Source organism: Anser brachyrhynchus (assembly GCF_964034855.1).
Source record: "Anser brachyrhynchus genome assembly, chromosome: 12".
NCBI lineage: Eukaryota > Metazoa > Chordata > Aves > Anseriformes > Anatidae > Anser > Anser brachyrhynchus.
Window position 1 is genome coordinate 4,203,679 of NC_137707.1, and position 27,241 is coordinate 4,230,919.

The 27,241-nt window shown below is 38.2% G+C and overlaps 1 long non-coding RNA gene across 7 annotated transcripts in view; it reads left to right on the forward strand.

The window, feature by feature from the left end:
- The window catches only part of LOC308176548, a 131,310-nt gene that overhangs the window by 88,831 nt on the left and 15,238 nt on the right, over window positions 1-27,241 (forward strand). For 2 of the 7 annotated variants that reach the window (XR_013938370.1, XR_013938373.1), the window contains one exon: window positions 1-27,235. This exon is cut by the window's left edge. The exons of 4 other annotated variants lie outside the window; for them this stretch is intronic. This is a non-coding gene — a long non-coding RNA (uncharacterized lncRNA). The remainder of the gene's footprint in view (window positions 27,236-27,241) is intronic. One more of the 7 variants, XR_013938372.1, reaches the window with a different exon arrangement.

The window sequence follows — 27,241 nt, forward strand, 5'->3', positions numbered from 1 at the left end:
TAGACCTGGCGCCTGTTCTGAGTTGGTACTGATTTTTCTCCCATGGTGACAGGCAGTGCTCCCTTTTTCTATCCCATTGAACAGAACTAGTAGAAAGCAACCTATGCTGTCAGATGTTGTCTGGCTAAATGTATTTCTCAGAGACTCTAACAAGATAAGTCTTTTAAGAGCTGCAGAGCATTGGCAAAACTGATGATAACACCTATTGTACCAGGAGCCTTAGGCTGTGCTCTGCTGGTGTTGTCCTTAGATTTGGCTGGCCAGCTGGACATAATGCAGTGCCATAAAACATTTTCTTAGCTTGGAGTGTGAGAGATGCTCCAGCAATCAGATTCTGCATCACTTCCTTATTTTCTAGCATATCCCAAAAAGATGAAAGCAGCCTTTTGATCAAATAGTTACAGAACACTTCTGGGATTTGGGTCTGATGGAGTCAATCCATTTTTGGGTAAGGAAAACCTAGAACCTTTCTTCCCTTTCTTGAGAATTAGTGGATGATTTACTTGTTAAATAATTATCCAAAATTATTTGCTGCTTCTATGGTGCCATGTATGTGCAGAAATGAATGATAGCAGAGCTGTCAGTTTGGCATGACCTTGTCCTGCCCATATTTGAATTTCTAAGCACATCATAGGCACCTATGAAATGTTGAGCTTGAGAAGCCAGGTGCCAAATGAACTGATATTTGTAAGTAAGTCATGATAAATACAAGGTAAAGATAAATACAAGATCTCTACTGTTCACTCAGATGCTTACTAAGGTACCTGTCTCCTGCCTTGGCAATGCAGAAAGCAGCTGAAAAGTTCAGAGAAATCTCTATTTGTAGGAGAGAATGATTGGAGCAAAGTTATTGAGTATATAGCGTATTTTGGTTATCAAAGTAAGTTTGTAATAGTTTGTTTGGAAAGGAGATCGTTCTTGGCTTGCTCGTTATTGATGTGTGCTTTCCATGAGCAGTAATTGAGATTAAACATTCTCTAGGGTTGTAAGTAATTTATCTTCTAGTAAACTGATATCTGTTTGTGTGTTAACATTGCTTACATTATTTATATGTAGATTTGCATCCATGAACTGGAAAATATAATCTTTTATTTCATAAAAAAGTAATTTAGTGTTTAAAAATCAATAAAATATTAATTACATATGAAAAGGCTTCTGTAACACAGAACACGTACTGTATATTTTGGAAATTGTTCATGCTGAATAAATTGTGTAGCAAAAGAAACAATACATTAGCAAAAAAAAACCAACATGGAAGCTGGCTGTTCTGTGGTTAAACAAGTTGCACATGCAGATTAACCTTTACTTGAAGACAGCAAGGAGAAATTGCTGTACTGCAGCTATCTGCCCTTGCTCCTGAAATGCATCTGATGGATAAAATCTTCCTAATTGTACTGTATTACTGCCGTACACAATTGTTTTCTTTTTTTCCATCTCCTGTTGGAGTGTTTGAAAACTTGAAATTGGGAAACTTTGCGCTTCCACAGTACAGCTTTACAGTTCATCAGAACTCTAATGATTCAAGCAACAGCGTAATTGGGCAGAGTCGGATTAATGTTTTGACAATTAATTTAAGACTTCAGTTCTTGTCGGGCAAAGGACAAGCTCGGCTGGTGTTGGGGAGAGCGTTTTGTTTCATTGACAATACCGATATTCTCTGTTAACAACAGATTTCATTGCAAGCCATCAGCACACAATTATTCCTAGATTGTACATTAATTTCTGTGTTGAGTCTTGGCGTCGCTTAATGTCTTATGTGCTGAACTGAATGACATCTGAAACAAGGAACTGTTTTGTTAGATGGGTAATCTCCAGGCTGTAAATGCAATACCTTTCAAAGTTGTCTGAATAATGTGCTCTCTCAAGAAAGAAAAACCTACCTGACTTTCACATGGCTGAGAAAAGTCATGCCTTTTAACTTTGCATTGCTTTTGGTCAAGATGATTTATTCTGAGGAAATACTCTTACCTCATGCACTCTAACCTTTGCAAAGCTCGTTCCATTACACTTTCATAGCCTCTTCTACAGGAATGGTACTTCTCCTTCTAATGTGCTCTGTGGCTTTATAAATGGCAAGGTCACGTCTTTGTAGGATTTGCAACAAAGATGAAAGTTCTCTCAGAGCCTCTTTCCTGAGAGCTAAGTCTACCATAAATCCAGGGCTTTCAAGATTTTTCTAAACTGAGAAATGTTGAGCACTTGGATAAAGATCGATCTCTTTTTTTTTTTTTTTTTTCCCCTTTATTGCAGTAGCTGCAGAAAGGAATATGTATGCAGAGTGTCCATGAATTAAGTATGTTTAGGACTGTTCTATGACTCCCATAATTTTTCTGCAACCACTGTAAATCTGAGCTAATCTGGGTAGTTCTGGTTCTACATGTTCCGTTGGTTGGCTGTTGACTGATTAATTATTAATACCGTGTATATTTCCTCTGAATATCTCTCAGCGGATGATTTTTGCAATATCCTTGAGTACTTCAGATTATCAACTGCCAGTTCAAGCTTGTGCACACAAAGCAATTGTAAAATTTATGGATTGAGGCCTGAATATTTGGGCTGAAGCTAACTACATTTTAATAACTTCCAAGTGGTAAGATAATATGCATATTCAGTATGCATAGCTGTCATGGTGTGTCTGTTCCTTATGCTTTCCTTACCTTTCTAAGGGCCTTTAAATCACAGCCCCTTTTGGTGCATACAGTGATGTATGCATTTAAAGTTATGATAGTGAAATGTTTTCCTAGTATTTCTTTTTCTCTATATGTTTAAGAAAATTCTAGTGCAGTACGTATTTACGATGTGGGATGACTCCTGCTTATTCCTCTTCCAAAAACTATCAGTATATTTCCTCTATCTTTCATCCTTGACTCTCTTGGTATCCAAGGACAGTGATGAATTTCCTTCTGTTAAAAATAATGCTGTTGTACGGCCACACGTGCACACTCACTAACTATATAGGACATTATGAGTTTGGGGAGGGAGCTATTTCACGTCACTAGCTGCCCACAAAATTTGCTTAGGGCAGCTGTGATGGAAGCAGTGTATGTGCTTCTACCAGCTGCATCTGAGTTTTTGTATGGTTACAACAAACACTGAGTCTCTTCAGATGGAGGCAGGAATTCCTTCATTCATGAGAACATGTGTTCTCATGAACATATTAATATATACCATTGAAGCAAGACATTCAGATATTTCCCAATAGGAATACCATTGGGGTTCTATGTGCCTGTCATAACATTGATCCAAGCAGTCTGCTCCAATGAATTTGTTAAACAGGTTTTTACATCAGCACATAAAATCAGGAATTTATGGCTTGCCATAAGGCATACAAAGTGAGATTTCAACTCCCTGTGGTGCACAGCACATCGCACATTAGGAATGTCACTATTCCGTGTAGCATCTATTACTCCAACCTGCTGCTAAAATGCAATTCTGGGCTGTGCTTCATGTATTTCAGGAGCTAGGGTAAGACAGAAAGATGGATAAACTGCCATAGGCTGATGGCACAGAGGTGGGAAAGCCTATCATTCTCCAAAACTACTTTTTAAATTTTATTTCTGAACATGACCTCTTCTAAAACCACTCTTGATAACCCTAGCTGTTCAGATCCATGCAAACAGAATAAATTAAGTAGGAGGAAAAAGTCAAAACACACTTAGCACATAACAAAAAAAATAGTGATGGAGTTTAGAAAGCATAACAAATGATATAATTGATTGTCAGTCTGAAATGAACTTTTCTTTCACGCAGAGATCAACAAACTATTCTGCAAGCTTGATTTGTTTGTATAGTGCCTATTGTTTGTTCCTGTTAGGAGTGCTGCTTGGGATTTTCTCTAGTGCCTCTCAGCTGAAGGGACCATTTTGGTTCTGAAGAGTAGTCCTTGGCCTCATACAGCCAGCAGCAGTTACCTGGCAAGCCCTTGCAGGGTTTTAAAACCTTTCACCAAGATTTCATTTTCCTTTCACTTACTCATGATGTCTAATCCCAGCGTTCTCAGTGATAATACCAATTATCCCCAAATAGACAGTGAGCGTGGTTGTATTATAACGCTTTTAGAGGTATTGAGTTTGGGTATATTAAACCAGTGATGTGCTTCATAGCAGCTAGAATCGGATAGTCCCATGCAGTTAGTCTTGCTTCAGTTTTCAACACAACAGGCAAGGTCGCGGTCAAAGTGTAGCTTTTGTTATCCTCAAAGATGCTGAGAATCCGGTGATGGTGATACTTTAGGGAGGATAGTCGTAAACTCACTTGTGCAGGTTTTAATTACATATAATTTGTGTTTTTCTGGAAGGCACTGAATCAGTCTTCACATGTATCCAACGAGCCCTTGAATTGACTGCTATTTTGCTGGATGAATTTCAGCCTTGTTTCATTTTCATTTCATGCACCGGTGTACAAATTTCCTATCAGCTTCTTGCCAGAGTAATGCATGTGCCATGCCAGAGAACTTGGATGTCAGGGTAGCATAGAAGTAAAATCATTTTTATTGGCTGGGCTTTTGAAATGGATAATGAACTGAAAAGCCTGTCACACCCTGGCCTCTGTGTCATACGTTTCTCATGTAAGTAGTGACCACAATTAAAGTGTTGCTTGCTGGCTAATTGATAGCTGGTATGAGGAGAAGTAGTAGCACCTACTACAATGACAGTTATTAAATTCTGTACCTTTTAGATATGATTCCTGTCTTTGTATCCTCTCATCCACAGAAAATGCCAGTGTATTTTTATTATGCTATACATACGCAGTCAGACTTCTCAAGGAGACTTCTAGTCATTTTCTCTCTAACTGTACCCCATCTGCAGGTTTCAGACTTTAATTTGGATTCCATGGAAGAACTAACTTTGTAACAGGTGGATAGTAATAGGGAAGCTGGTTGGGTGCTGTCTGACTCTTGCCTAGACTGCAGCTTCTCAGCCTTCTGAGCTCTTGCAATAACAGAAACTCACCATCTTTCAAGGTGCCCACACATTCTCTTTTATGCTGACAACCCCATCCTTCAATGGGAGGAGGACAGACCTTGCAGGGAGTGAGGGCTGGATTTTGTGCCATCTCTTAAGTGAGCAGGGGTCAGCAATTGCGATGGTTGGCTTGCTGTAGCTGATCAGGGCTCCCATCCAAGCTTTAACAGGCATACCCCTGAGCCCCTGTTCCACCCTGGGAATACATTTGTCCTGCTATATTTACTCATCCAACTGCATTCACTACAGAGGCACAGGGAGTTGTGGTTTTGCCTTGTGAGCGTGGGCTCCAGTCTCCCACAGTAATGGAGTAGTACATGGAAGGGGAAAAAAGTTTCTATTTTAATTCATCATAATTTAACTTCCTTTTCTCATTTATTTTGGCATTGATAAAAAATGGAGGAGAGGCTGCTGTATGGCCATGTTATTGCTTGGCTCAGTTCCAAGAGAAACCTAGCTGATTGAGGTTTCTGTGCTAAAGGCAGCTGGTCTGCCCTGCTCAGGGGGATTTCAATCTAGCCAGCCAGCTTTTGCACGGGTACGTGTTCTGCCTCTCAGGCTCTGAGATCATATTCCAATTACTCCTTCAGAAGGGCAGATTTAAGAAAGAGGGTAGGCACTACTTTATTTATTTATTTAGCTTATTAGCTAAAATCAACAGTTATGATGTTGCTCTGCTGCTTTCTGGCTAGGTGGCACAGAACGTCTTGCCATCGGAAATACCCAACACTTCTTAGTAGGGCTAAAAGGCTGCTTTGTACAAGGCAGGCTCAAACAGAAATAGAGGGAGAAGAGGGGAGGGAGTACAATGACCGATTAAGCTGAATCCTATCAGTCTTACGTACTTCTATGGTGTAAGCTACAGCATACAGCTGGAACGCCAAAGGTCCAGGACTGGGAGTAGGCAAAACCACTAGTTGTGCTATCTGCTACTGATTACTGATGGATGCTATCTGCTGCATACTGCTAGCTTTTGTAGTGAAACAACCTTTTTGCATTGAGCGGATGCTTTTGTATATTTTTTTTTTCCTGTAGTTATACTTTGAGATGGAGCAAGAGTGTAGATCTAGAACAGAACAGATGTCATGAAAAATCAATCAGAACATCACTGGGCAGTATCTAAGTGTCTAAGATTGCTTATGAGGGATTGATGGCTTGTATGTGTCTAATGAAGTAGCATGAAATCAAAGCTTTATCCAAGTTAGAAATCCTTAATGAGGAAGCTCTGTCTGGTGGCATTCTACAAATGGGAATTCATCCACTTCTCAATTCATTGGAGCAATCACTTCAATGCAATTTTCAATACATAGACAAGCAGAGGGACAAAGAAACTCTGGAAAGTGATGTGCAGACAGAGGCTGAGAGCCAGTGTTGTTCAAATTTGTTTTTGCAAAAGTTTAGTGCAAATTACTTAAAAATAAGTAGCCCTTTGGGAAGAGGAACTAATGAACCCTACTTTGTAAAGCATTTGGGACTCTAGTTGATCTGGAATAATAACTTTTTAATGCTGCATCACAGCCACACCCTGATCAGACATTAGAGTCCATGCAAGCAGAGCAAATTGTTGGGAGTGCTTTAAATGGTGTTATCTGGATTTGCCTCTCATTGAAGATGAGGGAAACCTTAAGAGTAGATGAGCTAGTTGTATCTGATAAAGATCTGGCTAGCAGTGCAATCTTTTTCTCAGGGCATACCCTATATAACCTCCCTCTTCCCTGAGATCTTTCCTCCAACAAAATTGATTGAAACGTAATGGACAGGTTTAAAGGCTGTTTGGTGGAAGACAAAGATGTGTATGTTGTTATATATCTTACTACCTGATCAGATACTAGGCTAAAATCTATAAATCAGAGAAGAGCCATCCTAAATTTAGCAAGTTAGGCTTTGTCACAAGGAAGAAGAAGGGATAAATTTGTTTATTCTCTGGAAAATGTTTCAGACATCATTATTCTTGGAACCCTGTAGTTTGCCACATCAAGCGAAGCATCAGTTTCTAGACACCCTGCTGACCACACAAGGAGGAATGCCAAGTCCTTCCCAAACCCAGGACCTTCACACAGCAAACAGATGTGCTGCCTGCAGTGCTGAGCCACCGAGTATAAAGGTTGGATCAGTTTCTAGGAAATTAACATTATTTAGCCTTTAGCAGAGAAATCCCATCCCTGGTACTCTTCTAATAATTTTTCTAGTAGCCTCTGTTTTATTTGAATGTGTTCCCCAGGGTCACATCTAATTTTTGTATCTGCATAGAATCCATTGTGGAGGATCAAACAGCAGAGTCTGAAAAAGCAAACACATGAGTGTGGGTGATATGGCACAGAAGTGCAGTCTTAACACCATTGCCTACTGCTCTGAGCACAACAAAGTACATCACTTTCAAAATACAACACAATGACTGTCTGAAGCTTATTCAAACCATTGCAGTACAAACCTCAGAAGCGCCTGAGGTTCTGGTTGGCTCAGATAAGCTTCAGAGAACATCCAAATGTTTTGATGATTATCAGAAACTCTTGGATCTGCTAGACTGTGCTGGAAAACTTATGAGAAGCTCCCAGCTTTCTTCTGAGATTTTTGCTACTACCTGTTTTGGTCCAGATGTGCCTCTGGAAGGGCCTCAGTAGTGAAGATGAGTGGCATGCTACAAAGAGCTAAAATGGACAGAAGCATCTCGTCTCCAAGGAATTTGGCCCTTCTGTTTCTGATTCCAGCTGGGAAGAGATGATAGAAAAATATGTAGAAAGGATGAACAGCCATTGCCTTTTAGATCTTAGTAATAGCCATAAAAAAAAAAAATCTGCTCTTTGTTCTGGTTGCAAGACTTTTAATTTTTCTGAGCTAGTTGTGTATCTCATGCAGAGCAGAGAACGTGATCTCCTTCTGCCACCTTTATTCCACCTGGTGAAATAAAATACAGATCCTGGCTAATGTTCTTACAAAATACTGTAATATAATTGGATGGCATTAATTTAATTTCTCTGTTTCTTCCCTTAACTCTGGTCAAACCATTGACTCTTTTTTTGTGTGTTGATCCTGCCTTTTTGTTATTTGCCACCCCTTTCTTCTTCTGATACAATTTTCTTTTCACTGCTAGCATTCAGAGAAATTGATAAGGTAGTAGAAAACTAAGTGTTAGAAAGGAACAGCCTTTTAGGAAAGAACACAAATATCATTATCTCATCATGAAGATTCTGTATGTCGTGCTGTATTTTGTCTGTGGGAGTTGGGCATGTACATATTCGCAAGACAGTGGGAAGAAGAAAGTAGTCTCCAAAGAAATTGTAAATGTTTGAAAATAGCATTTATCTTTTAAGGCTGTTCACTAAATTTCAAAGTAGCCCTTTCATTAGTTAAGTTTGTTATAAGATTTGTCAGCTAAGTGAAGTTTGACACTTAAGAAAAAAGGAAAACAGTGAGCTGTCCCTGTTGTCTTTCACGCTACATCTCTGTGCTTTATGAAATGTTTTTGATCACTGGATTATCTTAATCCAGCGTCTAGCACTCCATGTGTGATGATGCTTCACAGCTGTAAGGCTACTGCAGTAAATGCTGCCCTTGTGCCATACAACTCCCATGTAACACCTACCCAAGTACCTTATGTTGCACTTTCTGAAGTTGATAACCGAACTCTGATGGGAATTTTGGTGTTACAGTGTGAAAGTGAAAGATTTGCCCAGATTTGACCTACTGTGTATAGTAAGACTTCTGTTTGTTGCTTTGGATAGGTCAACAAGCTTGCAGACGCACATGTGGTGACTACGTTCCTTTAAAACAAATGCATGTAAATGGGAAGTATAGGGTGCTGACATGATGTATAAATATCTAATACATTTAGAACAGCTTGCTTTCCTAAATAGTTTGGGGAAAAAAAAAAAAAAGGCTGGGATCCGTCAGCACTAAAATTGTGATGCTCAAGTATAAATACTGGATTGAAAGAAACTAATAAGAAGTTAATGGATCATATTGCATGTGGTGGAACTCCATAAAAAGACTAGATCTGAGAATCATAGATCTGAGAAAGAAATTAATTGTTTACAATTATGAAACTGAGATGGCTTTACAGCTGGGAGTTTCCCTGGACTTGCTTGTCAGGGACATGATCTTAGAGGCAGCCTTTGTGCTGTAAGCTGAAAAATGCATTATGACATCAGATCCCTAAAACATTATCAACGTCAGACGTGAAGGCAATACAGGAGTTGTATGAGGAAATTCTGAAGAAAACACTCAATGAGTAAGCTCCTAGTTTTTGTCAACAGCCATGCAGGAAAGCTCCTTTCATGTTTCTGTTGGATTGAGTCATGTGTCAGAAAGCAACTGCCTGCTTATTTGTGTGTAGGTTTGGCTTCAGTGAAGTCAAGGCTCTTCTTTCTTTGGGCTCCAGAGGCTGGCATCCAGTTCCACCTATGTTGTTCTGCTGATGTCAGCTGAACTGCAGCAGTGGGTATAAGTTTGCAAGTACTCCTTGGTTTTGATCAATTCATATTTTTTCAGTTTCTTTTTTGCAAAGTCAAACATCTTTAGCTTTAAAATGAGAAATTCTATTTCTTCTAGTTTTATCCTTTCTAAACCTGAAGAGCCTTTGGCCTTAACTTCATCCTGTGTTTCCCACAGGACCAAGCAATTAGGTCAATGGGAGTAGTCAGGGTTCAAAGAGAAACTGCCACTTCTAGATCTAAAAAAAATATAAGGCGGTTTCTACATTAATGTTTTTTATCGGTATTTAACTGTATTTTGGTTATGTGAATATTGATCTGCAATAATGTATTTTTAAAAAGAAACTGTAAAAGAAAACGTGATATCCTTGCTTCAGAGCTTTTGTTGAATTCTTAAAATTATCAGGGTTAAAACATTATTCACATGGCAAGGGGAAAAATTCAGGGTTTCTCCTCTTTATTTACAGAAAATATGTCCAGAGATAACATTCACCAGTGGTTTCCGTATTATCTGTGTTGCTTTAAGTAACTCTTGTACAAAGGGACATGTTGCCTATATCTAACTGTGCACTGCAGTCATTTGTGATGGAATTCTGTTCTTTATTACTTCCATTGTCCGCATTACATTACTAGAAGATGACAGACTTCACTTTATGTTCTGAACAAATATATGATGAGTGGTTTAGAGACTTTGCTGTGTAAAAGTGATAAGCAGGTAGATTAATAAAGAAGGCAAAGGTGAAGGATGGTAACATGAACAGACATGCTTATGAGTAATAATTGCATTGTGAGAGGTGCTGATGTTAAATCTGATTTTTTTTTTTTAAAAGAAATTCTAATGCATTTCTGTAGATGTTTTAACACCATCCTCTAAAATTCAGTTAGGGATTCTCTGCTTGCTCACTCGCAAGGACTATATATTTTTTAATTTTAGCTCTGCAGCAAATCCTCTATCAACTTGAACTGAAATTCACTGCCAGAAATAATAATTCTAATTTAGATTCTTAATTACCTGCCTTCAGGTAGTCTCATGGATCATCAGAGGCTAAGGAAAATCTGTAATGATTGTGCAATAATTTTGGACTGGCAGTACATTAAACAAATGTATTCAGCCACACAGGTTTACTGAAGCGGTTACCTTGGGGACAGCTCTCCAAGCTGCCACATACATCTGTAACCTCAAAGGCACTCGAATTGTTGCAGATCTCCTATGGACAAGGACAGATATGTGCCTGCATAAGAATGTAATCAAGGGGAGGCTCTAGTTGCGATGCTTGAATGAAGCGCTCTTTTGTTCTGTTAGTGCAGAAGAAAGGCTTTTTGCTAAGCAGCACATTGTCATGTTCAGCTATGTCAGTCCGCTAACCAGTTGTGCCTGTTCATAGGTCTGAGAGGTAGATAAGGCTTTTATACTGCTTGTCCCTCAAGGAAAAGCTGTTTAATCAGTCTGTCATTTGAGAGACAAATCCTTCTAATTTTGTCCATGCTGATAATCTCCTTATCTTTAATGGGACAACTTCTACTGATACTGATCTGGAAAGTTTTTTTTCTTTCAACAAGAGAAAGATAGCAACAGTTATTCAGACCTTATAGTATTTGGTTAACTACAGTAGGACATTACAGTTTCTCTTTGATTTTATTAGCAAACTTTGGATTCTATATATTGAGTTTATATGGAAATTCCAGTAATTAATTCTCAGTAATCCAGCAAAACTGTAGAATCAAGGGGATCTTGAATCAACTGCTGCAAGGTAGCTAGTGGAGCTAGCCACCTGGCAACAGGAACAACTAGTGGGAGAACAAGCACTGTGCCAGTGGTAGTGGCAGCTGGAGAAGGGGCCTTTCTGTGCTAACTCTTCTTGGTTTTCCTAAGAACCATGTAGAGCTGGTGCATGATGTTGGATGAAGAGTTGGTGTGTATTTTGTCTTTTCAGATTTGGCAAAATATTTTATTGGAAAAGTGATTTTTGTTGTTGTTTGCTCAATCAAAACAGGTTTTTTTTTCTTCTTCCTTTGGAGTGCACTCATTAGCCAGTATATCTCTGCTTCTTTACTGCTATGGCTTGCGCTGGGTTGCGTAAGAGTATCTAGAAAGGAAAAGGCTGGGATACAGGTTTGCTTTGTTGAGGAATTAAATGAAGCTACAGCGAGGTGGATTACCGTATTTCCTTGTCTCTTACATCTCCTGCAAGTGATCAGTTATATGGAATAATCAGTGAAGAAGATTTACCTGTTCCATAATTGGTGTTTTTGTGCTCATTTAGTGAACTACCTTTTAAAACAGGACAGGTGATTAAACCACGTCAGCTTAAGTGAGAGTGTATAATGAGGGTCCAACTTCTAGGATGTGCTATTAGATGGTGATTAAATATAATCCTGTCATGTAGTCCAATCAGGAGTGAAGCAGCACTGGGGTAATGGTGCTTGCAGGGACAGATTTCCTCACAGCCACTACAGCAAGCTGGCATCTGGTGTGCTGAGACTGCTACCCCTCGTGCTGAACAGCACTCTCTGCTTTTGCTCTGACTCAGCTGTAAGATAACCACATGATATCCAGCTGAGCTGTCATCAGGGTGGGCGAGGTTACTTTTGCATTGAAGAGCAGCAGTGTGAAGCTGTGTGCTGTGCAATGACTGTATGCATACAGCTATTGTCCTTTGGTTTAAAACTGCCTGGGACTAGGATTAGCATAGTGGGGAGCTGTTTATTGTGATGCTTCCTGACCTCACTGCAATATAGTAATTGTATAGAAAAATATTTTACTTGCAACTGTTTCCCAATTGAATCTCTCGGTTATGTTCAAATTAAGCTACTGTTCAGTGTGAATGAGGATGACAGAATTTAACCATCACAGAGTAAAAAATCTTCCACAATTTAAATTGTACTCCCTACCACTTTCCCATTTCTCTGTAGGAAAATGAGCTTCCCTTGTTGCCAAGGCTAGTGTGTACTGAGATATTCCAGCTAAAGCACGTAATGTATGAGTCAGCCTGAGTTAGCCTTGCAACCAAAAGGTTCATTAAAGCCTACAAAGTGGTGCTATGTTTCAGATAAAACCCAAAGGATGAAACAGCAAAACTCTCTTCAGTTTTGTTGAGTTCTACTTAAAATTTTGGGTGCATCTATAGAGTATAAAAAAACAGGCAGAAACCAGGTAAAGGCAAAGGTCACCAAATAATGTGAATCCATTCTTTAATTAGCTTCCATTAGTCAAGTAATCTTAAAGAAACATCACCTAATTTAAAAGTTTATCCAAAGACTGTTGGAGTTGATCAGATTTTTTCATTGATTTTTAGCAGGCTGGAGTCTGAGTTTTGACTTAATCTGAAAATATGTTCCTGTGAAGCAAGCCATGTTTGCTAATACATGCCAAGTAGCTTTTTAGCTTGTTAATAAAATGAAATATTTCATTTGAACAATAGTTTAATATAATTGAGCAATTATCTGATAATCTGTACATGCTTAATGGGGTAAATGCAAAAGGCAGGTGCAAAAAAAAAATCCTTCAGTAAATTGAACTAATACAGCATTGAATGAACTAATGAGGTGCTATGGGAGTTGCATTTCAATTAAAAATCTATGAAGTTTTAAGCACCTTATGAAAGTTGTTTGTTAGTTTTGCCTGCTTTCAATGGAAGGGAGAACCAGTTAAAAGCTCCTAAAACACATGACTGAGTCTGAAATGAAAGCTGAAAATGTTTTAATGAAGAAATAACAGTTTCTCTTCCAACTGCATTTGGCAATCCTACTTCTTAGCAACCTGCCTGCCCTCACTTACATTCCACACAGAGCAACTTGGATTTTCTCATAATGCTTTATGAAAGGGCCAACTGTAGAGAATGACCAACATACGTCTCAATTCCTACAGGCACAGTAGAGACTAGCTGTGTCTGAGAAAACCATTAGGTTTATAGACTTTAAGAATGAATAACTCCTGATATGCTTGCAATAAGCTAAGGGGATTGATCTCCAATGGTCTACAAGATATGTGGAGAGTTATTCAGCAATTTGGAACTCCAGAGGCTGCAGCTGAAGCAGCCAAGAGCAGATTTGATTGTCAGCCTTGCAGTTGTCCGATGAAGATATAGATCATTCAGCAGAGTAGTGCTCTACAAATGGGCTATTTGAAGTGAAGTGAAGCAATAGGGAGAAGATGCACCAAAGGGAGTGCCATTGGCAGGACTACTGTAACTGCTGTAACTACTATAAGCTTGAACTAAAGTTTTTTGAAGTTGCAGACAATTCCATGTGAATTTAATGAATATTAAACCAGATGCCATCTCTATTTTATGATGCTATAACAATGCTTTAATAAATTGTAGTTGCACTTCTTGAATTGTGGTACCCATAGAAAAGAACACGAACAACACCAATGCCTAGATCTTTCTTCATCTTTCACCGGAACATGCAAAAAGAGGCGGAATTTCTCTTGACCAGCTTGTTCTCCTTATTTTGTTAAATGGGAAATTCTTCTGTTTTGGTAAAATTTGTCGTGCTGCTGTACGTGCTAAAACAAAACAAAGCAAAGTGATTCATCCTGGACATCTAAAAAAGAGCAAATAAAATCAACAACAATATGCCTCCTCCATATGTAGAAAGCATTAATGAGAGAGAGGGATGGCCTAGTAATATCGTAAAACTCAATTACCGATTTTGATTTCTTTGCTTTCCTGGGGAACAGATTCCCAAACAGTAGTAGAATAATATTTGCCTGATATTATACTGGTATGTTCCCCAAAATAAAGTATTAGATCCCATGTAAATGATTTATTATGAGGGAATTTCCACAAAAAGGTTAGAAATAGCCTTTTAAACCCTCAAAATGAGAGGGACATTGTTCTCTACTAGGATAGTAAAATTACCAATTATGGGATTAATGAGCTTGGAATTTGCTATTATTTTGTTAACCTGAATGCTTATACGTGTCTATTGACATAGAATTATTCTTGACAGGTGAACCTGTAATTTAGTGTATCACTTTCTTTTTCTTGTTATAAAAATAATTTTTTATACCAGGAGAAAATTATTTGTCATACTCAATGTGTCCAAATATTTGGAAAGTTGCCCAGAACATGAATTAACCAAACACCATACAACATTAAGTTTAATGTAAATTTCATTAGCTGCTCTATAAATTGCACAGTGGTTGTATTTCCCATATCTCTACTGTTTTATCCCAGTGAGTGTGTCAGTATGAAAACTGTGTTTTGATAACGATAAACTATGTTTTGATAATAGACAAGCTATGGAGATATTCAAAAGTTCTGCCTTGGAAAAGAATTAGACTTTGGGCTGGAAATGGTTCCTATTCCATGTTCTGCACAAGCCTACCTTCAAGCCCATTGAAATCAACAGAAAAGCTTCAGCTGACCTTAATGGCCATTGAGTAATGATCCATATATCTTTCTCAAAATAGCTCAAAATGTACCTTCTCTGAAATCAGTGGCAAAACTCCCAGTGTCGTCTTTATGGCCACAGTTTGTCTTTGGTTATGAGTTTTTTTCAGCTTGCATGTAGTTACAAATTCAAGAATGAATGAGAAGGTCATGCAGCCATCAACGTTTCATGACATGTGATGATGTTTTTAAAGATTCAGTAATGCATTACATTATAGTCTTTTGTTATGTTTACAAGTGTGACTATTTCAGCAATTTTTTAATATCACTTGGAGGGGGTTGCATTGTTATGCTTAGAATCAACATTTAGTCTTTCTTAATATGTAACATTGCAAAAATAGTTTAAAATATCAATCAGCTTTGACGTTGTCATTGTAGCAAAATATTTTAGAGATATCTGCAAGTAGTCTATGAAAATAGGTATTTCAGAGGAAACATAATTCTCTTTGAAGTGCTTATTTTAAAGCAAAGACGTTATCTGTATTGCAGCCTTGTATGCTGTGGAGTTTTGCATAATTTCTAGCAATCTCACTGTCTGAGTTCCTCTCCATTATGCATTCCACTGGTTAATTTATGAAGTGTAAGGAATAAAGCTGGTTAAAAATAAATTTGCTTTGGTGATAGTTAATCTTTTTCCACAATATGTGCTGTAATTAACATATTAATCTGTAACAAATGCTAAAAGTTTCTTCCTAATCGCTTTGCCATACATTTCATTTGACATTTCAGTTATATTTCACTGGCTTGTCCTATGTGCATAAAGCGATAAAAACATTCAATGAAATTGGGCATATTCATACTAAGAATCTGTGTTTTTTTTTTAGATTAATTTGATTTTTTGTGAGAAGACCCCATAGTTGGAAAGAATGTGACTTACATGAACAAAACTACCATTTGCTAAATGCCATAAGGGGGGAATAGAATACCAACATGGAAATGATTATGTAACACTTTAGGTGCTCCCCAAGCTATCTCAGTATAAGTTAAGTGAAAAGCATTACAGAGGCACATTAGATTGCATCTTTACAGGGAACAAAAAGCTTACAAATCACAAAACCTGCTACATTCTGCAATGAATGAATAAATGTGCTGGCATCATACGATGCTGTGGGTCAAACTTCTCTCTAAGCACAACAGCCGTACACAGTTTAACTTCAGAAGCAGTTTCAGAACTTCAATACGATTGATTGAGTGATTCATTTTGTTGCAGTGACAGCAATATTTAGGATTTTTTTTTTCCCCCTTTCAGTGGTGGGAATTAAATGTTAACACTGAGCTTAATCTCTAAGACTTATAGAAGCAAGGTGATTATGAAAATAACTCAGTTTCATCGGTGTTGTATTCTATCAACTCTACTCTCTAATGCCCGAGAGCATTTGGGTAGGTAAATTATTATAGTTACCTTACTGCTTCCATTGGACTAGCAGCTTAATGTGCTAGTCCTGGACAGAGCTCCCCAGTGACAGATAAACCAACATAGAGAGATGTTGGTGAGATAAACCCTGCCTCTGACAGCTCATAATCTACTATGAAAGAATAGTAGGAAGCCCCATGATAGAGTACTGAGGTGGTACTTATGGCATAATATGCAACGTGATATGCCTAAACTAATTTAACTATGAATCAACACTCTCCAAAGCTTCCATAACTGATGTTCCAAATACTGCAGAAGGGAAAAACCTCTTTATGGGGATTAGAGGCAAGGTATGTCATTACCTAAAAGGAACAGAGGGTTAAGGTGCCAAGTCCCCATTAGTGCTCCTGCAAGGAAGAAGGTCCAGAACTTCAGATCCCCAAGATTTCTGTTCATCTGTGTTTGAATCCTGGCAGAAAGTACTATGTTTTCATCAGTAAGATTCTCTAAGTAAAGGTTGTAATCCTGGGCTATGGAGGAAAAAAAACAAACACCATGGCTCCAGACCCTGTCAGAGCACTGACCTGAGAAGTGAAAATCACAGCACGATACGGATTTGTTCCATTTGTGACCCCATTCCCCCTTGTCATTATCCTTTCCTGAATTGCTCCTGCCTGCTGAACTTCTCCTCAAATTGCATTTGTATACTTGAGTCTTCTTTCCAAAATGAAGCTATTTGCATTTGTCTTTTTAACAGGCATAATAAAATAATTTCTTGAATATTTGTCTATTTTACTAGCTTATTGGTAACCCTTTTCTCTAAAGTCTTCATCAGTTACCTTTCTGACTTAGGATCTTTTTTACAGTTTATTGCCAGGCATCCTGAAGACAAACCCTTTATGGCCAACTCAATATATAATGGCTCTTGGAGTAGGTTTATTCATCTGTTCTTCTTCCTTGTAGTAACCGACTGCTGAATGGGAAACGCACGCGGGCTATCCTTGGCCCACCAGAAAAGTTCAGTGCTCTGTGTGTTCCCCTTAAGCCCTTTTCCTTGAGGAGTCCTACCTGCAGGCACCTGGTTAGGTTAGTCTGGTGCAGAAGGCACCAAGATGCCAATGGCATGGCAAGGCAAAGAACAAGGAGTTATCTGCAGCATAAACTCTTCAAGAACAGATTCAATAATCTATGTCACTGTGTAGGAATTATTGATGAGAAGCTGTACTAAATCTCAGATGTATGACATCTTACTGCTCTATGTATTAGGCCAGTTACCTTGCCAGAGATGGAGACCAGACGTGTTAGACGTAGATTCTTCAAAGAACTTGAGCCATTTCTTGTCAGTTACTTATTCCCAGGCATTTACAAATTAATTCACTAATAATTTTTTTCTTGTATTTTTCTGGGCGCTGAAGCCAAACTATGTGGTCTCCAGTTGCCTGTATCCTTCTTTTCACCACTTGTGAAGTTATGTATGATATTTGCCCTTCTTAGTCTTCTGGGGCTTCCTCTCTTCTTTGAAAGCAAGCCTGCTTATGGAAACCAAGCTAATCATTCCATTTTGGCTTTGAGTTGCTGCTGTGGCATGACTGACATTTGATTCAGCACTTCTCTGATATTAGCATTTGAGAGCATACAGAAGAAACAGCTTCCTCTTTTTTCCTAGTTAGCATTCAAGGCATGATTGGAGCACAATAGACAGAGATGTCCAGGCTTAGCAGGATTATAATTAGAAGAGAACAAAGAAACTGAGAACAAAGGTGAAAAATAAAAGGGAGGGGTGAGAAATAGAAAAGACCTTAGAGTGTCAAGGAGTAATAAGAATTGGATCTCTTGATTTAAATCATCGACATGGTTTTTAGGTCATTTTTAGCTTAAGGTCTCAGTCTCTCCCCCCCATTTTTGTCTTAAACAGAAAAAGGAAGTTTTACCACATAAAGTTGCTACAAAATACAAATGTTGTAATTTCCTTTTTTTCTAGGATATTGAGGCGTGTTGTATACTTATTTATATATTTGTGTTTTATAAATATGTATGTGTGTATCTATATATTATATATACACACCAAAAATCATAGCTGCCTAGGGTAGCACTAAGCCTCCCATCCATGTAGAAATAGATTTTACTTCGGATACTGGCTGTAGCACATAGTAGTATCTTCACATGAGATCCCAGTGTTCCTGAATTGTGGTTTAGTTGCTGAAAGAAAAATTCATTACAGCTTAGCACTGGACATCTGGTACAACCCTTCTTTGGCAGCATGTCGTTACAAATGTCCTCTAATATTCTGGTTGGAAGATGGCTGCCAATGTACTCGGCATCAGACCAGAGACCAGAAAAATCTATGTTTTTAAGCCCTCATTTCTTATGTAATGTAACACTGTGATAAGTGATTTGGCTCTCCCTGCTACAGAGGATGGAAATTATTCTGTAGCTGGGATATTTGTTACACAAATACATTCTAGTGAATTCACCACTGAAAGTCTGCTCTGTTTTTACGCTATCAACTTTGGCTGGGTTTTGTTTTGATATTTCTTTTTTTGTTTAAAGACCCATTTTCTAGACGAGCTGAAGTAAATAACTGCTTTCTATTTTCCAACTTGTTTCATGTATATCAAGTATACAGAGTCACTCTTCTAAAACATAATTTGACTATTAAAAACCAATAAAAATAATAAAAAATAAATAAAGCATGACAGGGTCCTAGGATAAGCAATTGCTTTCTGTTCACCTTTCTCGAACCATCTGTGATTGTGCATACTCCTGTCACAGATTCTTTATTCTAAGTGAAGAGCCCTAGTTTATTTAACCATTGTTAGCACAGAAGCCAATCCATGCCTCTGCATGAGGTGCCTTTTTTTTTGTACATACCTAATTTCCAGTAACTCCCTCTGAGAACAAAGGCAGGGAAGCAACCTGCAGATTGAGGAGAAGATGAAGGATTGCTGGCAAAATGTCAGTCTACATGCATGGATATGAGTTATGAGATTATGGTTATAAAGACAACAATCCTTAAAGGAATGAGGTCTGATTATTGAACAATAGGATAGTAGCAAAGACTTCTGTGTAGCTGGAGTAACTCTTACCATTGGGGAAGTGCTAAAATGTCTCCTGTGTAGAGACAGAAAATGGATAAAAATTATGATTTGATCTGGTTCAGGAAAAAAAAAGGAGAAAAAAAAAAGATGAAAGCTGTGCATAACACAGAAATACAGTGAAATCTGGGTGTCATTGAAGGTAAGGAGAGGAGGAATATCATTATGTAACTCCTGGGAGGGAAACAACACAACAACAACAACAACTTCTATTCAGTGTCTCCTACAGCTGCTCAAATACATACCAGATGATCAGAGAGCAGATGAGTGCATTATAGTATTACATATTCTTTCAAATGCTGTTTGTACACCAGGAAATGTATGAAAAGGCTGCGCTTCTATAAACAAAACAAAACAAAACACTATAATAACGAAGGCTAGAGAACCGAGTGGATAGGTTTTTAAGGAAATTAGGTGCAAATTTATCAGCATATCTGTGTAATGAGTTAGTAATGAGAGGAGAATGAAGTAAAGTAACTGAAATGTGGAGCAGGGGGAAGATTTGCCAGCATTGAGACATGGCTTGCCCTTTTACATGGTTATGCTCTGCACAGTACCTGTGTCACTAGGCAACATTATCATGGGGCTTCGGGCAAGTTAATTCTCATCACCCTCTTAATTCTCATCTCAAAGACATTGTAGAAAGCCTTCAGGCTGTTTTTGAGAGCATTTTGATTTTATTAGGAACTTGAACCAGGGGTAGCTGGATTCTCTAAACTAGTGAATCTTGATATGAGAAATGACAATGCCCGACAGTGATTACTAAAGGACAACTCTGAAGTGGAATCAGCAGTACAAAAAAAATCCATCTAACTATACCAAACAAAAGGATGCTGGATACATGAAAAGCCAGCATTTTTCGATCACAGTTCTGAAGGCAAAGGAGGATGAAAAGAACAAAATAATTTTGGGTGTGATGAAGCATTCATGTGTGGTCTTTGAGGAATATTTCTTAACACTGAGTATCAGCAGGGTTCTATGTTATCACTTTGATGTAGCTGGAAAGCGCATACATGTGGAACTCAACAATTTGCCTCGTATATTTATATTGAAGTAGGCCAGAGGTTTGTAGGTTACCTAATTTAGCAGAAGGAAATGGAAAACTCCAAAAGTTTATAACAGAGAATTACATAAGCAAAGAGTATAGTTAGTGGTAGAAAATTAAAAGCGTGGCATTCATAGGTGAAGACAGTTAAGTATCCAAAATAATTTGAAAAAATACTGCTGTGAGGATTGTAACATCTAATATATTTCTCTTAGACAAAGCTCTTAACTGTGGAAAAAATTGTCTTATGGGCACATTCATATCCAATGTAAATTGCTATACCTCCAATGTTTCAGAAGAACTGTGAAATCCTATATCAACTAAAGAATCTGTCTAAAATAGTACTGAAAGCGACATCTGAAAAGAAAAATAACACATCCTGGTATTCAAACACATCCAAATCAAATAATTATTGTGATCAAATATTTAGAAATTTAAGGCTGCTGCTAAAGTATAGCTCATTAAAATGGTGATTATAAAGCTGTTTCCTAGATATAGCTCTGGGATTTGTCTACACATTTTCATGATCTTTTATTGCTTTAACCAAAAACTTTTAATAAATCTCATTAAAAAATGCCACTCCCCCTTAATTACCCATTTTTTTTCCAGAAAAATAAAATTATAATCAGTGTTATCAGTGACTTAAAAAAATACGTGTATATTCATAGATAAGCCCTAATGTCACTTTAATAAATTCTGCGGTTTTGAATATCTGGAAAAAGTTTTTGGCAGCGTTTCAAAACTCTCAAAGACATTGCCACTTTCACAAAACATTCAGTATTCAAGAAAAATCCGTTTATCATAGGAAACACATTGTATAACAAAGTTGCAATCTCAATTAATACAGGAGATTTTCACTGTGCATTGAATTCCAAATTTGGAATTATCAGAGAAAGAGGTAATTAAGGATAAAGCTGCTGGAGATAAGTAACTCTTCAGCCATCTTCCAGGTGACATGAAAATATCTAACCACTACTGCGAGCAATTAGTCTTCTATAACTTGCATGATATGCAGATTAGAAGAGATTTGGTACCAGGCTAAACAGTGCATGCTCAAATTTTGCATCTGTATGTACAGTCAACATCGCATTTCAACTTTTGCCTTGGCGTGTCTTCCATTAAAGGTTAGTTCTGGAGATGAGAATAATAATATATGCTGTTAAATTGTTTATTAGCAGAAGAACTTCACACAGTGGAAGAAATGATTGTTTATTGAAACAAGACCTTCAAGGGACTCTTTAATTATAAAACAGCTTGATATTTTAAAGAAAATGACACAGACAACAGAAAGAACAATTTGCTGTGGGTAGCAGGTTGAGTATAGCTTGGGGCCTATTAATCAGTCATGCATAACAAGTATCCTATAAAGGAATTGGAATAAACATACAGATAATGCTGCTTATGCTAGAGGATTCAAAGAACCAGTGCCAGGATTTCAAGTGTACTTAACATCATGTTACGTTAAGAGGAGCAAAAGCAGTATCTATCTCACAAAAGTAGATAGATAAAATGAAGACATTAGTTCTTCAGATTTGCAGTCTCCTAACAGCAAAATAATTGCAAGTTCTGAAAAAATGGGAGCATGTTAGCTACGTGCCATCGCCAGCTGCAGGCGTTGGCATAGAGGCACCAAACAAGGCTTTGAAGTGAAGTTCTGTGTTTGGTTTTGTTTTCCTTTTTTTCCTGGGTGTCTGAGATCTCAAAGCCAGAGAGATAGTAACAGAATTTTGTGCTGAAGATTTCTAGAAAGTAAACACAGTAAAACCATCACTGTTAGCTTTTAAAAACCATACATCTGTAAATATGCATAAATGTATAATGATGGTAGAGGATGTTTTCCCATTTAAATTGTCTACAGCAATATAATTAAAAAGTATGGAGAGGGCAAGAACTTTCCATGTGTAAATCCTTAGTGTGGGTTATCTAAATTGTTGTTTGCGTGGGACCCAACAGGGTTATTCAGTGGGCAGTGATAAACTTCAGGCTCAGCCCTGCAGAGGCCTGAAGTAACTTGCTCGCTGCTTTTGGGATTCACTAGAGGAGCTTTCCCTTACCCCCAGTGCTACTGTGAAAGAGCAAAGCCTTTTGAAAACCATTGTCTGCCTGTCTGATGATCTTGCCCCAAGCTGAATACATGAGACTACTCTTTGACAAAAGGGCAGTAATTTTTAGTGTTTTTTTTTTTAATTATTATTATTATTTATTTTTTTATGAAGCACACAAACAGAACAGTAAGGAGGTATGATGGAGAGCTTGTTATCAGACAAATGAGATTAGGTGAGATAACTGGCATGAGACTTCTTATGGGATTGAAAACCTACAAATATTTCAGATGTTTTCTGACCTAATTTCCCAGCATTGATACTGGTTTGTTGCATCCCTTGAACTGCAGCTTAGCTATGGTTATTTTGGTGCTTGGTATGCAATTGTGTTAAGTTTGGCTGTGATAACACACAGATTTTCCTGCCTTTGTGTCTTCCTACTGGCTGAGTGGCAGGACAGCTGTTATTTACAGGAGCAGAAGTGGGGTCTGGTTCATTTGTGATTCCCAAGTGGGAATCTGAGGGCAGACAGCATTCATATGAGTGTCATTAAGGTAATAGTGGTTGGTTGCCAGCATTATCACAAAATGGTTAGATGGCACATCCATGTCACTCCACAAAATGCATAGACAATGCAGCAGAGATTCTCCATGTTACAACAGGTGGTAAAGGGTGCAGAGAGCAACGACCTAACACTTTGCAGTGGTAGGATGTATTTCTTCTGGAAATAAATTGGCTGTAGCAATCAGTAAGCTGGGCATCTAGTCTAACATATTCGACAGTAAGGAACTGGCCCTTCCAAAGGGCAGTTTTGTCCTATCCTAAAATAAATTAGGTGAAGTGACTCACACTGACTGCAGAGGAAGGCTAGATAATTAGCTTAGGTTCAATTCTTGGTTTTCAGTTGTCCAAAGTTAAGCTGGGCCGAATCCCTCTCACATACTTTTCTGGAGCGAAGAGAGGCATAGAAAAGCTTCTAACGGCAGCTCTCCTTTGATTATCCACGTTCAGTGGAAAACAGCACTAACACGTTGAGCAAGTTGTGAGGTTCTATGGCTTCAGTGTATACGTGCTGGCTGGTAAATGCTGAAAATACCGTTTCTGCCTGCAATAACACATCCTTCAATAAGTCAAAGCAGACTAATGCAAACATCAACACGTGTAAACAGTGTAACTGCAGGGGATAATAGCATGTATAGATAGCGAGTTACGAGACTAAATGTAAAAACAAGTAAGTATTCCTCTTCATCCCTCCAGACGCAGTGGTTTTGGTCCATTTTCTAGGCCTTACTAAATTGTGGAGATAGAGACCAGACCGCTTGCAGTGGTCTTCACCCTCTGTAAAGCTTGAATTTTAGCCACTCTTGTTTGCAGCATCTCCAAATTAGATGCATTTTACCTCATTAATCACTGCTAGGAAATATCACATTTTATTCACCCTGAACCCAGAGTCTGATCCCCATCATTAACTGCCATCTGCTGCTTTGTGATAAAGTTATCCTCAGGCTTCCTCTATCTGAGTCAGGTAAGAATGTCAAAATGGCATTATTAAAATTGGAAAGACTGTTGTGTCATTAGCACCCCTGCAATCACAGAGCCTGGTTGGAAAATTGGATGGGTTATGCTGTTTACAATCTGCAGTTTGGTTTTGTTTGTCGGAGACCATAGTGACAGGCACCCCTGTCTTCTGCAGAGTTGTGGTTGAGGCCAAGTCCAGTACATGACTGCCAGGAAGGGTGGCGCAAGGCATTTTAGCGTGAGCTCTAGGTACACAAAACAAACCAAAGAGGCTGGTACCATTGCACTGCGTGTCCTTGTAGTCCGTTAAATATGTGTTTGGCATTGGTAGTAGCAGACCACATGGCACAGGGCTTCGTTTCAGCCTCCAGAATTTTCTTGACTCCTCTTGCTTTCCTGGGATGCAGAACAGGTGGTTTAAGTCTCATAGCAAGGTTCACTAACCTTCCTTCTTGGACTTAGTTGGACTTTTTCACTGAATTGTACGACATAAGACCTATCTACAGCTTATCTGGTGATACTGAGTGATACGTGCATGGCAAAGCTCTAGCAAAGAGCCTTCAGAGAGGAAAAAAGTGTAATATGAAATGGCTGATCAAGAGAAAAATATTAACAAAATAACCATAAGCCAACCCCAGAGCGGCACCATCAGTACTGACCTCCTGGCAGGAGTGCAGGGTGCTGACGTGGCACCTTGCTCCCAAACTGCCCGCTGGGGACACAGCACACCAGGGGTGACTCCTAGAAGGGGGAAGGAGCTCAGATAAAAGTTATTAAATAGCATATTCTACATATTACAGCTTTAATTATGTTATTAATTCCTTCTCCTTTAGTCAAACAGCTTGCATTGTTGTGCAGGTGACATTTTAACTGTCATGTCTTTAGCTTGATTTTAATTGGAGTAGCAATAAATTCTTGTGCCCGTGTCTGAGGTATTTTTTGTTTTTGCCTGTAGTAAGTTTTTGAATATAACAATTAAAAAGGCCTTCCTGAGTCCTTCGTTAATGTCTCCTGCTACTGCAAACACAAGCACTGTCTTTTTAATAAATTTTCACATTCCCACTTAGAAGTAATTAGGGTTTATGAGGCTTTTCTGAACACCTCTATAAAGAAGGTTTTTTTTTTATTTATTTTTTTTAAAATGCTCATTCGTAACCGTGAGCTGTCTTCTGATCAGAGTGGGATAGAGCTTGTCCCTGAAAGGGAGATTTGAGGTCTCTTCTCAATTGTCTGAAGTTAGACACCAACACATGCAGCAGGATCAGACCCCTGGGAAAAGAAAGTGAACATGTGAGGCGAGAATACCCGGTGCTTTGAGGGTTCAGTGTCGATGTCCTCCTGCAGCAATACCTCCTGAGAGTTAATGAAGATTGGATCTCATCTCGATATATAATAGCTCCAACACACTGAAACTTCCTTAATAAATTTTAGGGTAGATTTTAGTGTGGAATTACAGTGTAGGTCTCTAGCCATTAAAAAATGAATTATTGTTACCGATGTAACTCAGCAGCAGAGCACCCTGACAGCAATGGCCTGAGCTAATTCCCCCAAAGATTAGTCTCTGCTCCTGGAAGATAAGTGCTCTTGCCTTGTTTCCTTATGTTGGATTTTTATATCATACCTTTTGTAGCCCTGCACCATTTTCATATGCATGTACCGTACAGTACTCAATCGACAATATCAAGGAAGGTATTATATCCCACCTAATTTGGAAAGACTTGGTGAAGGTTATCTCTGCCTCAAGCAAAGGTACTACTGGGCTGAGTATAAAACTGTTGGAATAATTTCTACTGAATACTGCCTTAAACAATTTTATTTTCCCCCCTCCCTCCTTGCATGAATCATTTGAGGCATTTTTTAAAGGAAAAAAAAAAAAGAACAATTTAGTAGGGAAACTATAATAATATTGAATTGAGAAGTTATTTACAGGTAGCATATCTAGAGACAGACTTTAGTCCGGTTAGATACTTTAAATGCTCAAATTATTAGCTACTATTCTTTGCTGGTAAGTTTTGATTTGTAGGTCTTTTATGACGGATCTGTAATAGGCATCTTGACAATCCAGTTTCAAGCTATTTTGATTGGATGCTCAGTCTCCTGCTGTTATTTTTCCTCCCTAAATGGCTAAAGGTTTTACCCTTTTCAGTTTGAAGATGAAATTTAGTTTATATCAACAAGCTGAAGCACTGATTGCTCTGATAGCCATTCCCTTCCATTCCCTTTTTATTTTTTTTATTTTTTTTTTACTTTTTAAAAGCTGACAAACAAAATACAAAATGGGCAAGAGATTATTATTTTTTTACTATTTTTTTTTTTAAGAATATGATCATTTACGATTATCTTTGTAACACAGCTACGTGTTTACAGGAAGATAAATATGAGAGTCTCAAACTGAGAAAACATCTATATGGCAAATACTTGTTAAAATCCTCATGAATGCACTGCATTTGCAGACATTTAATGATATGTAGGAGAGGTCTCTAACATTCCTACTTTTATGGAAAATTTTTCCTTTTTCTTTCTTTTCATTATGCTATTTTGCCATCAGTGATGATGTGGTTGCCTGAGTTTTTGGTGTCCTGGTAAGTGACAGATGTGGACTGTCAGCCAGATCTCTTTCATGCTTAGGAGCAGGTTGATTTGGGTGGCACTAAACCTACAAGGTAACATTCTCTTTCCAGAGTTCAGTTCTCTGGAACTGTTTTAAATTTTATGAATTCCTCTTTGAGGAACAAATAATAATGAGAGAGGAAGAGAGAGAGAGAAGTTCATCTGTAACAGGTAGAAGCTCTGCTCGTGATTTTGTAAAGCTTGTTCAGATGTGACAACCTCATAGATAGCCAGAAGCTGTATTTTTCTTGAGGAAAAAACACTAAAGTAACTGCCTTCAAAGAAGTAAGCAAATATATTTTCATGACACCTTCCCATTCTAGTAGTCTTTGCATTGTTTCAGTGGTGATAGCTTCACAGCAGTCTTTCCACCTTTATGTTGTTCCCCACCACCACCTCCCCCCCTGTTTTTTTTAAAGGAGGTTTAAATTGCTAATTGCACCTATCCTGGGATGTGTGTGGTATATTTCATAAAAATGAGATAGATTCAATTAACATAATATGCAGACAAAGCTCATAACATTTGAGTTCAGAGCATAAAGGGGCTGCATGATAAAGCTTCTGACATTTTTTTTTTTGTAAACAGAAAGGCAAATCATTTGCACAGGGCTGATATCAAAAGAGCAGGACCTCGTGCACAATTTAATTGAACGTTTCTTCTTAACTTTACTCAGGGACATGTGACATGAAAATCATTACTATATTTGGCAGGAAGCCCCACTGATTTCACAGATGAAACCAGTTGCATATATCCAAAGCTTGATGGTTTAGCGAGACGGTGGTAGGT